Below are 11,452 nucleotides of genomic sequence, written 5' to 3'. Positions count from 1 at the left end.
ATTTGGACCCAGGACCAAATTTAATTGGTCAAAGACAGGTAATTTGACCAACTAAGCCACAGTACCTTCACGGTTAACACTTTCTCTAAATGTTATGATATACTCTAAAACTGAATGCAAATAATTTGAAAACAATTATGACATCATAAAGGCATTTCTTTCAAAGGTACTGCTGGGATTTGAACCCAGGATCTCCTGTTTACTAGACAGGTACTTTGACAAACTAAGCCACAGTACCTGGCAATTGTTGAAATCACACTTTCTCTAGGTGTCACAATATACTCTAAAGCTGAATGCAAATAATTTGAGAAACACTATGACATCATAAGGCCACTTATTTCAAAGGTACTGCTGGGATTTGGAACCAGGACCAAATCCTGGTCGTGGACCAGGACCAAACTTAGTTGGTCAAAGACAGGTACTTTGACCAACTAAACCACAGTAACTTGCAGTTGTTGAAATCGTAATTTCTCTAAATGTCATGATATACTCTGAAACTGAATGGAAATGATTCGAATAACATCATAAAGCCTCTTTTCTCAAAGGTACTGAACCCAGGATCTCCTGTTTACTAGACAGGCACTTTGACCAACTAAGCCACAGTACCTTGCAGATTTTGAATTCACACTTTCTCTAAATCTCATGATATACTCTAAAATTGAATGCAAATAACTTGAGAAACACTATGACATCATAAGGCCACTTCTTTCCAAGGTTGTGCTGGGATTTGGAACCAGGACCAAACTTAGTTGGTCACAGACAGGCACTTTGACCAACTAAGCCACAATACCTTGCAGTTGTTGAAATCACGCTTTCTCTAGGTGTCACAATATACTCTAAAGCTGAATGCAAATTATTTGAGAAACACTATGACATCATAAGGCCACTTATTTCAAAGGTACTGCTGGGATTTGAACCCAGGATCTCCTGTTTACGAGACAGGCACTTTGACCAACTAAGCCACAGTACCTTGCAGTTGTTCAATTCACACTTTCTCTAAATGTCACGATATACTCTAAAACTGCAAATAATTTGGGAAGCACTATGACATCATAAGACCACTTCTTTCCGAGGTAGTGCTGGGATTTGGAACCAGGACCAAATCCTGGTCGTGGACCAGGACCAAACTTAGTTGGTCAAAGACAGGTACTTTGACCAACTAAGCCACATTACCTTCACGGTTAACACTTTCTCTAAATGTTATGATATACTCTAAAACTGAATGCAAATAATTTGAGAAACACTATGACATCATAAGGCCACTTCTTTCCGAGGTAGTGCTGGGATTTGGAACCAGGACCAAATCCTGGTCGTGGACCAGGACCAAACTTAGTTGGTCAAAGACAGGTACTTTGACCAACTAAACCACAGTAACTTGCAGTTGTTGAAATCGTAATTTCTCTAAATGTCATGATATACTCTCAAACTGAATGGAAATGATTCGAATAACATTATAAAGCCTCTTTTCTCAAAGGTACTGAACCCAGGATCTCCTGTTTACTAGACAGGCACTTTGACCAACTAAGCCACAGCACCTGGCAGTTTTTGAATTCACACTTTCTATAAAGATCACAATATACTGTAAAACTCAATATAATTTGAACAGGAGTATGACTTTACAAAGCCTCTTCTTTCAAAGGTACTGCTGGGATTTGAACCCAGGATCTCCTATTTACAAGACAGGCACTTTAACCAACTAAGCCACAGTACCTTGCAGTTGTTCAATTCACACTTTCTCTAAATGTCATGATATACTCTAAAATTGAATGCAAATAATTTGAGAATCACTATGGCATCATAAGGCCACTTCTTTCCAAGGTAGTGCTGGGATTTGGAACCAGGACCAAATCCTGGTCGTGGACCAGGACCAAACTTAGTTGGTCAAAGACAGGTACTTTGACCAACTAAGCCACAGTAACTTGCAGTTGTTGAAATCGCAATTTCTCTAAGTGTCATGATATACTCTGAAACTGAATGGAAATGATTCAAATAACATCATAAAGCCTCTTCTTTCAAAGGTACTAACGGGATTTGAACCCAGGATCTCCTGTTTACTAGACAGGCACTTTGACCAACTAAGCCACAGCAACTGGCAGTTTTTGAATTCACACTTTCTATAAAGATCACAATATACTGTAAAACTCAATATAATTTGAACAAGAGTAAGACTTTATAACGCCTCTTCTTTCAAAGGTACTGCTGGGATTTGAACCCAGGATCTCCTGTTTACAAGACAGGTACTTTGACCAACTAAGCCACAGTACCTTGCACTTCCTCAATTGACACTTTCTCTAAATGTCACGATATACTCTAAATCTGAATGCAAATAATTTGAGAAACACTATGACATCATAAGGCCACTTCTTTCCGAGATATGCTGGGATTTGGACCCAGGACCAAATTTAATTGGTCAAAGACAGGTTATTTGACCAACTAAGCCACAGTACCTTCACGGTTAACACTTTCTCTAAATGTTATGATATACTCTAAAACTGAATGCAAATAATTTGAAAACAAGTATGAGATCATAAAGCCGCTTATTTCTAAGGTACTGCTGGGATTTGAACCCAGGATCTCCTGTTTACTAGACAGGCACTTTGACCAACTAAGCCACAGTACCTTGCACTTCCTCAATTGACACTTTCTCTAAATGTCACGATATACTCTAAATCTGAATGCAAATAATTTGAGAAACACTATGACATCATAAGGCCACTTCTTTCCGAGATATGCTGGGATTTGGACCCAGGACCAAATTTAATTGGTCAAAGACAGGTTATTTGACCAACTAAGCCACAGTACCTTCACGGTTAACACTTTCTCTAAATGTTATGATATACTCTAAAACTGAATGCAAATAATTTGAAAACAAGTATGAGATCATAAAGCCGCTTATTTCTAAGGTACTGCTGGGATTTGAACCCAGGATCTCCTGTTTACTAGACAGGCACTTTGACCAACTAAGCCACAGTACCTTGCAGTTGTTCACTTCACACTTTCTCTAAATGTCACGATATACTCTAAAACTGAATACAAATAATTTGGGAAGCACTATGACATCATAAGGCCACTTCTTTCCAAGGTAGTGCTGGGATTTGGAACCAGGACCAAACTTAGTTGGTCAAAGACAGGTAATTTGACCAACTAAGCCACAGTACCTTCACGGTTAACACGTTCTCTAAATGTTATGATATAGTCTAAAACTGAATGCAAATAATTTGAAAACAATTATGACATCATAAGGCCACTTATTTCAAAGGTACTGCTGGGATTTGAACCCAGGATCTCCTGTTTACTAGACAGGCACTTTGACCAACTAAGCCACAGTACCTGGCAATCGTTGAAATCACGCTTTCTCTAGGTGTCACAATATACTCTAAAGCTGAATGCAAATAATTTGAGAAACACTATGACATCATAAGGCCACTTATTTCAAAGGTACTGCTGGGATTTGGAACCAGGACCAAATCCTGGTCGTGGACCAGGACCAAACTTAAGTTGGTCAAAGACAGGTACTTTGACCAACTAAACCACAGTAACTTGCAGTTGTTGAAATCGTAATTTCTCTAAATGTCATGATATACTCTTAAACTGAATGGAAATGATTCGAATAACTTCATAAAGCCTCTTTTCTCAAAGGTACTGAACCCAGGAACTCCTGTTTACTAGACAGGCACTTTGACCAACTAAGCCACAGTACCTTGCAGATTTTGAATTCACACTTTCTCTAAATCTCATGATATACTCTAAAATTGAATGCAAATAACTTGAGAAACACTATGACATCATAAGGCCACTTCTTTCCGAGGTAGTGCTGGGATTTGGAACCAGGACTAAACTTAGTTGGTCAAAGACAGTTAATTTGACCAACTAAGCCACAGTACCTTCACGGTTAACACTTTCTCTAAATCTCATGATATACTCTAAAATTGAATGCAAATAACTTGAGAAACACTATGACATCATAAGGCCACTTATTTCCGAGGTAGTGCTGGGATTTGGAACCAGGACCAAATCCTGGTCGTGGACCAGGACCAAACTTAGTTGGTCAAAGACAGGTAATTTGACCAACTAAGCCACAGTAACTTGCAGTTGTTGAAATCACAACATACTGTAAAACTCAATATAATTTGAACAAGAGTATGACTTTATAAAGCCTCTTCTTTCAAAGGTACTGCTGGGATTTGAACCCAGGATCTCCTGTTTACAAGACATGCACTTTGACCAACTAAGCCACAATACCTTGCAATTGTTGAAATCACAATTTCTCTAAATGTCACGATATACTCTAAAATTGCAAATAATTTGAAAAACATTATGACATGGACACTTATTTCAAAGTTTTTGCTGGGATTTGAACACAGGATCTCCTGTTTACTAGACAGGCACTTTGACCAACTAAGCCACAGTACCTTGCAGTTGTTCAATTCACACTTTCTCTAAATGTCACGATATACTCTAAAATTGAATGCAAATAATTTGAGAATCACTATGACATCATAAGGCCACTTCTTTCCAAGGTAGTGCTGGGATTTGGAACCAGGACCAAATCCTGGTCGTGGATCAGGACCAAACTTAGTTGGTCAAAGACAGGTACTTTGACCAACTAAGCCACAGTAAATTGCAGTTGTTGAAATCGCAATTTCTCTAAGTGTCATGATATACTCTGAAACTGAATGGAAATGATTCAAATAACATCATAAAGCCTCTTCTTTCAAAGGTACTAACGGGATTTGAACCCAGGATCTCCTGTTTACTAGACAGGCACTTTGACCAACTAAGCCACAGCAACTGGCAGTTTTTGAATTCACACTTTCTATAAAGATCACAATATACTGTAAAACTCAATATAATTTGAACAAGAGTAAGACTTTATAACGCCTCTTCTTTCAAAGGTACTGCTGGGATTTGAACCCAGGATCTCCTGTTTACAAGACAGGTACTTTGACCAACTAAGCCACAGTACCTTGCACTTGCTCAATTGACACTTTCTCTAAATGTCACGATATACTCTAAAACTGCAAATAATTTGGGAAGCACTAAGACATCATAAGGCCACTTCTTTCCAAGGTAGTGCTGGGATTTGGAACCAGGACCAAACTTAGTTGGTCAAAGACAGGTAATTTGACCAACTAAGCCACAGTACCTTCACGGTTAACACTTTCTCTAAATGTTATGATATACTCTAAAACTGAATGCAAATAATTTGAAAACAATTATGATGTCATAAAGGCACTTCTTTCAAAGGTACTGCTGGGATTTGAACCCAGGATCTCCTGTTTACAAGACAGGCACTTTGACCAACTAAGCCACAGTACCTTGCAGTTGTTCAATTAACACTTTGTCTAAATGTCACGATATACTCTAAATCTGAATGCAAATAATTTGAGAAACACTATGACATCATAAGGCCACTTCTTTCCGAGATATGCTGGGATTTGGACCCAGGACCAAATTTAATTGGTCAAAGACAGGTAATTTGACCAACTAAGCCACAGTACCTTCACGGTTAACACTTTCTCTAAATGTTATGATATACTCTAAAACTGAATGCAAATAATTTGAAAACAATTATGACATCATAAAGGCATTTCTTTCAAAGGTACTGCTGGGATTTGAACCCAGGATCTCCTGTTTACTAGACAGGTACTTTGACAAACTAAGCCACAGTACCTGGCAATTGTTGAAATCACACTTTCTCTAGGTGTCACAATATACTCTAAAGCTGAATGCAAATAATTTGAGAAACACTATGACATCATAAGGCCACTTATTTCAAAGGTACTGCTGGGATTTGGAACCAGGACCAAATCCTGGTCGTGGACCAGGACCAAACTTAGTTGGTCAAAGACAGGTACTTTGACCAACTAAACCACAGTAACTTGCAGTTGTTGAAATCGTAATTTCTCTAAATGTCATGATATACTCTGAAACTGAATGGAAATGATTCGAATAACATCATAAAGCCTCTTTTCTCAAAGGTACTGAACCCAGGATCTCCTGTTTACTAGACAGGCACTTTGACCAACTAAGCCACAGTACCTTGCAGATTTTGAATTCACACTTTCTCTAAATCTCATGATATACTCTAAAATTGAATGCAAATAACTTGAGAAACACTATGACATCATAAGGCCACTTCTTTCCAAGGTTGTGCTGGGATTTGGAACCAGGACCAAACTTAGTTGGTCACAGACAGGCACTTTGACCAACTAAGCCACAATACCTTGCAGTTGTTGAAATCACGCTTTCTCTAGGTGTCACAATATACTCTAAAGCTGAATGCAAATTATTTGAGAAACACTATGACATCATAAGGCCACTTATTTCAAAGGTACTGCTGGGATTTGAACCCAGGATCTCCTGTTTACGAGACAGGCACTTTGACCAACTAAGCCACAGTACCTTGCAGTTGTTCAATTCACACTTTCTCTAAATGTCACGATATACTCTAAAACTGCAAATAATTTGGGAAGCACTATGACATCATAAGACCACTTCTTTCCGAGGTAGTGCTGGGATTTGGAACCAGGACCAAATCCTGGTCGTGGACCAGGACCAAACTTAGTTGGTCAAAGACAGGTACTTTGACCAACTAAGCCACATTACCTTCACGGTTAACACTTTCTCTAAATGTTATGATATACTCTAAAACTGAATGCAAATAATTTGAGAAACACTATGACATCATAAGGCCACTTCTTTCCGAGGTAGTGCTGGGATTTGGAACCAGGACCAAATCCTGGTCGTGGACCAGGACCAAACTTAGTTGGTCAAAGACAGGTACTTTGACCAACTAAACCACAGTAACTTGCAGTTGTTGAAATCGTAATTTCTCTAAATGTCATGATATACTCTCAAACTGAATGGAAATGATTCGAATAACATTATAAAGCCTCTTTTCTCAAAGGTACTGAACCCAGGATCTCCTGTTTACTAGACAGGCACTTTGACCAACTAAGCCACAGCACCTGGCAGTTTTTGAATTCACACTTTCTATAAAGATCACAATATACTGTAAAACTCAATATAATTTGAACAGGAGTATGACTTTACAAAGCCTCTTCTTTCAAAGGTACTGCTGGGATTTGAACCCAGGATCTCCTATTTACAAGACAGGCACTTTAACCAACTAAGCCACAGTACCTTGCAGTTGTTCAATTCACACTTTCTCTAAATGTCATGATATACTCTAAAATTGAATGCAAATAATTTGAGAATCACTATGGCATCATAAGGCCACTTCTTTCCAAGGTAGTGCTGGGATTTGGAACCAGGACCAAATCCTGGTCGTGGACCAGGACCAAACTTAGTTGGTCAAAGACAGGTACTTTGACCAACTAAGCCACAGTAACTTGCAGTTGTTGAAATCGCAATTTCTCTAAGTGTCATGATATACTCTGAAACTGAATGGAAATGATTCAAATAACATCATAAAGCCTCTTCTTTCAAAGGTACTAACGGGATTTGAACCCAGGATCTCCTGTTTACTAGACAGGCACTTTGACCAACTAAGCCACAGCAACTGGCAGTTTTTGAATTCACACTTTCTATAAAGATCACAATATACTGTAAAACTCAATATAATTTGAACAAGAGTAAGACTTTATAACGCCTCTTCTTTCAAAGGTACTGCTGGGATTTGAACCCAGGATCTCCTGTTTACAAGACAGGTACTTTGACCAACTAAGCCACAGTACCTTGCACTTCCTCAATTGACACTTTCTCTAAATGTCACGATATACTCTAAATCTGAATGCAAATAATTTGAGAAACACTATGACATCATAAGGCCACTTCTTTCCGAGATATGCTGGGATTTGGACCCAGGACCAAATTTAATTGGTCAAAGACAGGTTATTTGACCAACTAAGCCACAGTACCTTCACGGTTAACACTTTCTCTAAATGTTATGATATACTCTAAAACTGAATGCAAATAATTTGAAAACAAGTATGAGATCATAAAGCCGCTTATTTCTAAGGTACTGCTGGGATTTGAACCCAGGATCTCCTGTTTACTAGACAGGCACTTTGACCAACTAAGCCACAGTACCTTGCAGTTGTTCACTTCACACTTTCTCTAAATGTCACGATATACTCTAAAACAATACAAATAATTTGGGAAGCACTATGACATCATAAGGCCACTTCTTTCCAAGGTAGTGCTGGGATTTGGAACCAGGACCAAACTTAGTTGGTCAAAGACAGGTAATTTGACCAACTAAGCCACAGTACCTTCACGGTTAACACGTTCTCTAAATGTTATGATATAGTCTAAAACTGAATGCAAATAATTTGAAAACAATTATGACATCATAAGGCCACTTATTTCAAAGGTACTGCTGGGATTTGAACCCAGGATCTCCTGTTTACTAGACAGGCACTTTGACCAACTAAGCCACAGTACCTGGCAATCGTTGAAATCACGCTTTCTCTAGGTGTCACAATATACTCTAAAGCTGAATGCAAATAATTTGAGAAACACTATGACATCATAAGGCCACTTATTTCAAAGGTACTGCTGGGATTTGGAACCAGGACCAAATCCTGGTCGTGGACCAGGACCAAACTTAAGTTGGTCAAAGACAGGTACTTTGACCAACTAAACCACAGTAACTTGCAGTTGTTGAAATCGTAATTTCTCTAAATGTCATGATATACTCTTAAACTGAATGGAAATGATTCGAATAACTTCATAAAGCCTCTTTTCTCAAAGGTACTGAACCCAGGAACTCCTGTTTACTAGACAGGCACTTTGACCAACTAAGCCACAGTACCTTGCAGATTTTGAATTCACACTTTCTCTAAATCTCATGATATACTCTAAAATTGAATGCAAATAACTTGAGAAACACTATGACATCATAAGGCCACTTCTTTCCGAGGTAGTGCTGGGATTTGGAACCAGGACTAAACTTAGTTGGTCAAAGACAGTTAATTTGACCAACTAAGCCACAGTACCTTCACGGTTAACACTTTCTCTAAATCTCATGATATACTCTAAAATTGAATGCAAATAACTTGAGAAACACTATGACATCATAAGGCCACTTATTTCCGAGGTAGTGCTGGGATTTGGAACCAGGACCAAATCCTGGTCGTGGACCAGGACCAAACTTAGTTGGTCAAAGACAGGTAATTTGACCAACTAAGCCACAGTAACTTGCAGTTGTTGAAATCACAACATACTGTAAAACTCAATATAATTTGAACGAGAGTATGACTTTATAAAGCCTCTTCTTTCAAAGGTACTGCTGGGATTTGAACCCAGGATCTCCTGTTTACAAGACATGCACTTTGACCAACTAAGCCACAATACCTTGCAATTGTTGAAATCACAATTTCTCTAAATGTCACGATATACTCTAAAATTGCAAATAATTTGAAAAACATTATGACATGGACACTTATTTCAAAGTTTTTGCTGGGATTTGAACACAGGATCTCCTGTTTACTAGACAGGCACTTTGACCAACTAAGCAACAGTACCTTGCAGTTGTTCAATTCACACTTTCTCTAAATGTCACGATATACTCTAAAATTGAATGCAAATAATTTGAGAATCACTATGACATCATAAGGCCACTTCTTTCCAAGGTAGTGCTGGGATTTGGAACCAGGACCAAATCCTGGTCGTGGATCAGGACCAAACTTAGTTGGTCAAAGACAGGTACTTTGACCAACTAAGCCACAGTAAATTGCAGTTGTTGAAATCGCAATTTCTCTAAGTGTCATGATATACTCTGAAACTGAATGGAAATGATTCAAATAACATCATAAAGCCTCTTCTTTCAAAGGTACTAACGGGATTTGAACCCAGGATCTCCTGTTTACTAGACAGGCACTTTGACCAACTAAGCCACAGCAACTGGCAGTTTTTGAATTCACACTTTCTATAAAGATCACAATATACTGTAAAACTCAATATAATTTGAACAAGAGTAAGACTTTATAACGCCTCTTCTTTCAAAGGTACTGCTGGGATTTGAACCCAGGATCTCCTGTTTACAAGACAGGTACTTTGACCAACTAAGCCACAGTACCTTGCACTTGCTCAATTGACACTTTCTCTAAATGTCACGATATACTCTAAAACTGCAAATAATTTGGGAAGCACTAAGACATCATAAGGCCACTTCTTTCCAAGGTAGTGCTGGGATTTGGAACCAGGACCAAATCCTGGTCGTGGACCAGGACCAAACTTAGTTGGTCAAAGACAGGTACTTTGACCAACTAAGCCACAGCAACTGGCAGTTTTTGAATTCACACTTTCTATAAAGATCACAATATACTGTAAAACTCAATATAATTTGAACAAGAGTAAGACTTTATAACGCCTCTTCTTTCAAAGGTACTGCTGGGATTTGAACCCAGGATCTCCTGTTTACAAGACAGGTACTTTGACCAACTAAGCCACAGTACCTTGCACTTCCTCAATTGACACTTTCTCTAAATGTCACGATATACTCTAAAACTGCAAATAATTTGGGAAGCACTAAGACATCATAAGGCCACTTCTTTCCAAGGTAGTGCTGGGATTTGGAACCAGGACCAAACTTAGTTGGTCAAAGACAGGTAATTTGACCAACTAAGCCACAGTACCTTCACGGTTAACACTTTCTCTAAATGTTATGATATACTCTAAAACTGAATGCAAATAATTTGAAAACAATTATGATGTCATAAAGGCACTTCTTTCAAAGGTACTGCTGGGATTTGAACCCAGGATCTCCTGTTTACAAGACAGGCACTTTGACCAACTAAGCCACAGTACCTTGCAGTTGTTCAATTAACACTTTGTCTAAATGTCACGATATACTCTAAATCTGAATGCAAATAATTTGAGAAACACTATGACATCATAAGGCCACTTCTTTCCGAGATATGCTGGGATTTGGACCCAGGACCAAATTTAATTGGTCAAAGACAGGTAATTTGACCAACTAAGCCACAGTACCTTCACGGTTAACACTTTCTCTAAATGTTATGATATACTCTAAAACTGAATGCAAATAATTTGAAAACAATTATGATGTCATAAAGGCATTTCTTTCAAAGGTACTGCTGGGATTTGAACCCAGGATCTCCTTTTTACTAGACAGGTACTTTGACAAACTAAGCCACAGTACCTGGCAATTGTTGAAATCACACTTTCTCTAGGTGTCACAATATACTCTAAAGCTGAATGCAAATAATTTGAGAAACACTATGACATCATAAGGCCACTTATTTCAAAGGTACTGCTGGGATTTGGAACCAGGACCAAATCCTGGTCGTGGACCAGGACCAAACTTAGTTGGTCAAAGTCAGGTACTTTGACCAACTAAACCACAGTAACTTGCAGTTGTTGAAATAGTAATTTCTGTAAATGTCATGATATACTCTGAAACTGAATGGAAATGATTCGAATAACATCATAAAGCCTCTTTTCTCAAAGGTACTGAACCCAG

At 38.4% G+C, this 11,452-nt stretch overlaps 21 non-coding genes across 21 annotated transcripts; all 21 read right to left on the bottom strand.

Moving 5' to 3' along the window:
- Positions 1 to 164: 164 nt before the first annotated feature.
- trnat-agu (transfer RNA threonine (anticodon AGU)) lies at positions 165 to 238 on the bottom strand. The gene has a single exon. It is a non-coding gene; the product is annotated as a tRNA-Thr (tRNA).
- A 658-nt stretch (positions 239 to 896) lies between these two features.
- Positions 897 to 970, bottom strand: trnat-cgu (transfer RNA threonine (anticodon CGU)). The gene has a single exon. It is a non-coding gene; the product is annotated as a tRNA-Thr (tRNA).
- A 667-nt stretch (positions 971 to 1,637) lies between these two features.
- trnat-ugu (transfer RNA threonine (anticodon UGU)) lies at positions 1,638 to 1,711 on the bottom strand. Its single transcript has one exon. It is a non-coding gene; the product is annotated as a tRNA-Thr (tRNA).
- Positions 1,712 to 2,191: 480 nt separating this feature from the next.
- trnat-ugu (transfer RNA threonine (anticodon UGU)) lies at positions 2,192 to 2,265 on the bottom strand. The gene has a single exon. It is a non-coding gene; the product is annotated as a tRNA-Thr (tRNA).
- A 281-nt stretch (positions 2,266 to 2,546) lies between these two features.
- trnat-agu (transfer RNA threonine (anticodon AGU)) lies at positions 2,547 to 2,620 on the bottom strand. The gene has a single exon. It is a non-coding gene; the product is annotated as a tRNA-Thr (tRNA).
- A 281-nt stretch (positions 2,621 to 2,901) lies between these two features.
- trnat-agu (transfer RNA threonine (anticodon AGU)) lies at positions 2,902 to 2,975 on the bottom strand. The gene has a single exon. It is a non-coding gene; the product is annotated as a tRNA-Thr (tRNA).
- A 282-nt stretch (positions 2,976 to 3,257) lies between these two features.
- trnat-agu (transfer RNA threonine (anticodon AGU)) lies at positions 3,258 to 3,331 on the bottom strand. Its single transcript has one exon. It is a non-coding gene; the product is annotated as a tRNA-Thr (tRNA).
- Positions 3,332 to 4,169: 838 nt separating this feature from the next.
- On the bottom strand, positions 4,170 to 4,243 carry trnat-ugu (transfer RNA threonine (anticodon UGU)). Its single transcript has one exon. It is a non-coding gene; the product is annotated as a tRNA-Thr (tRNA).
- Positions 4,244 to 4,893: 650 nt separating this feature from the next.
- trnat-ugu (transfer RNA threonine (anticodon UGU)) lies at positions 4,894 to 4,967 on the bottom strand. Its single transcript has one exon. It is a non-coding gene; the product is annotated as a tRNA-Thr (tRNA).
- A 278-nt stretch (positions 4,968 to 5,245) lies between these two features.
- trnat-ugu (transfer RNA threonine (anticodon UGU)) lies at positions 5,246 to 5,319 on the bottom strand. The gene has a single exon. It is a non-coding gene; the product is annotated as a tRNA-Thr (tRNA).
- A 281-nt stretch (positions 5,320 to 5,600) lies between these two features.
- Positions 5,601 to 5,674, bottom strand: trnat-agu (transfer RNA threonine (anticodon AGU)). The gene has a single exon. It is a non-coding gene; the product is annotated as a tRNA-Thr (tRNA).
- A 658-nt stretch (positions 5,675 to 6,332) lies between these two features.
- trnat-cgu (transfer RNA threonine (anticodon CGU)) lies at positions 6,333 to 6,406 on the bottom strand. The gene has a single exon. It is a non-coding gene; the product is annotated as a tRNA-Thr (tRNA).
- Positions 6,407 to 7,073: 667 nt separating this feature from the next.
- On the bottom strand, positions 7,074 to 7,147 carry trnat-ugu (transfer RNA threonine (anticodon UGU)). The gene has a single exon. It is a non-coding gene; the product is annotated as a tRNA-Thr (tRNA).
- Positions 7,148 to 7,627: 480 nt separating this feature from the next.
- On the bottom strand, positions 7,628 to 7,701 carry trnat-ugu (transfer RNA threonine (anticodon UGU)). Its single transcript has one exon. It is a non-coding gene; the product is annotated as a tRNA-Thr (tRNA).
- Positions 7,702 to 7,982: 281 nt separating this feature from the next.
- On the bottom strand, positions 7,983 to 8,056 carry trnat-agu (transfer RNA threonine (anticodon AGU)). Its single transcript has one exon. It is a non-coding gene; the product is annotated as a tRNA-Thr (tRNA).
- A 280-nt stretch (positions 8,057 to 8,336) lies between these two features.
- On the bottom strand, positions 8,337 to 8,410 carry trnat-agu (transfer RNA threonine (anticodon AGU)). The gene has a single exon. It is a non-coding gene; the product is annotated as a tRNA-Thr (tRNA).
- An 838-nt stretch (positions 8,411 to 9,248) lies between these two features.
- Positions 9,249 to 9,322, bottom strand: trnat-ugu (transfer RNA threonine (anticodon UGU)). The gene has a single exon. It is a non-coding gene; the product is annotated as a tRNA-Thr (tRNA).
- Positions 9,323 to 9,972: 650 nt separating this feature from the next.
- Positions 9,973 to 10,046, bottom strand: trnat-ugu (transfer RNA threonine (anticodon UGU)). Its single transcript has one exon. It is a non-coding gene; the product is annotated as a tRNA-Thr (tRNA).
- Positions 10,047 to 10,351: 305 nt separating this feature from the next.
- On the bottom strand, positions 10,352 to 10,425 carry trnat-ugu (transfer RNA threonine (anticodon UGU)). Its single transcript has one exon. It is a non-coding gene; the product is annotated as a tRNA-Thr (tRNA).
- A 278-nt stretch (positions 10,426 to 10,703) lies between these two features.
- Positions 10,704 to 10,777, bottom strand: trnat-ugu (transfer RNA threonine (anticodon UGU)). Its single transcript has one exon. It is a non-coding gene; the product is annotated as a tRNA-Thr (tRNA).
- Positions 10,778 to 11,058: 281 nt separating this feature from the next.
- On the bottom strand, positions 11,059 to 11,132 carry trnat-agu (transfer RNA threonine (anticodon AGU)). Its single transcript has one exon. It is a non-coding gene; the product is annotated as a tRNA-Thr (tRNA).
- Positions 11,133 to 11,452: the final 320 nt, after the last annotated feature.

The sequence above is a fragment of the Poecilia mexicana genome, unplaced genomic scaffold (genome assembly GCF_051168715.1).
Source record: "Poecilia mexicana isolate PSO_F unplaced genomic scaffold, ASM5116871v1 scaffold_6, whole genome shotgun sequence".
Classification (NCBI taxonomy): domain Eukaryota; kingdom Metazoa; phylum Chordata; class Actinopteri; order Cyprinodontiformes; family Poeciliidae; genus Poecilia; species Poecilia mexicana.
This window is presented reverse-complemented; position numbering and strand designations above follow the sequence as displayed.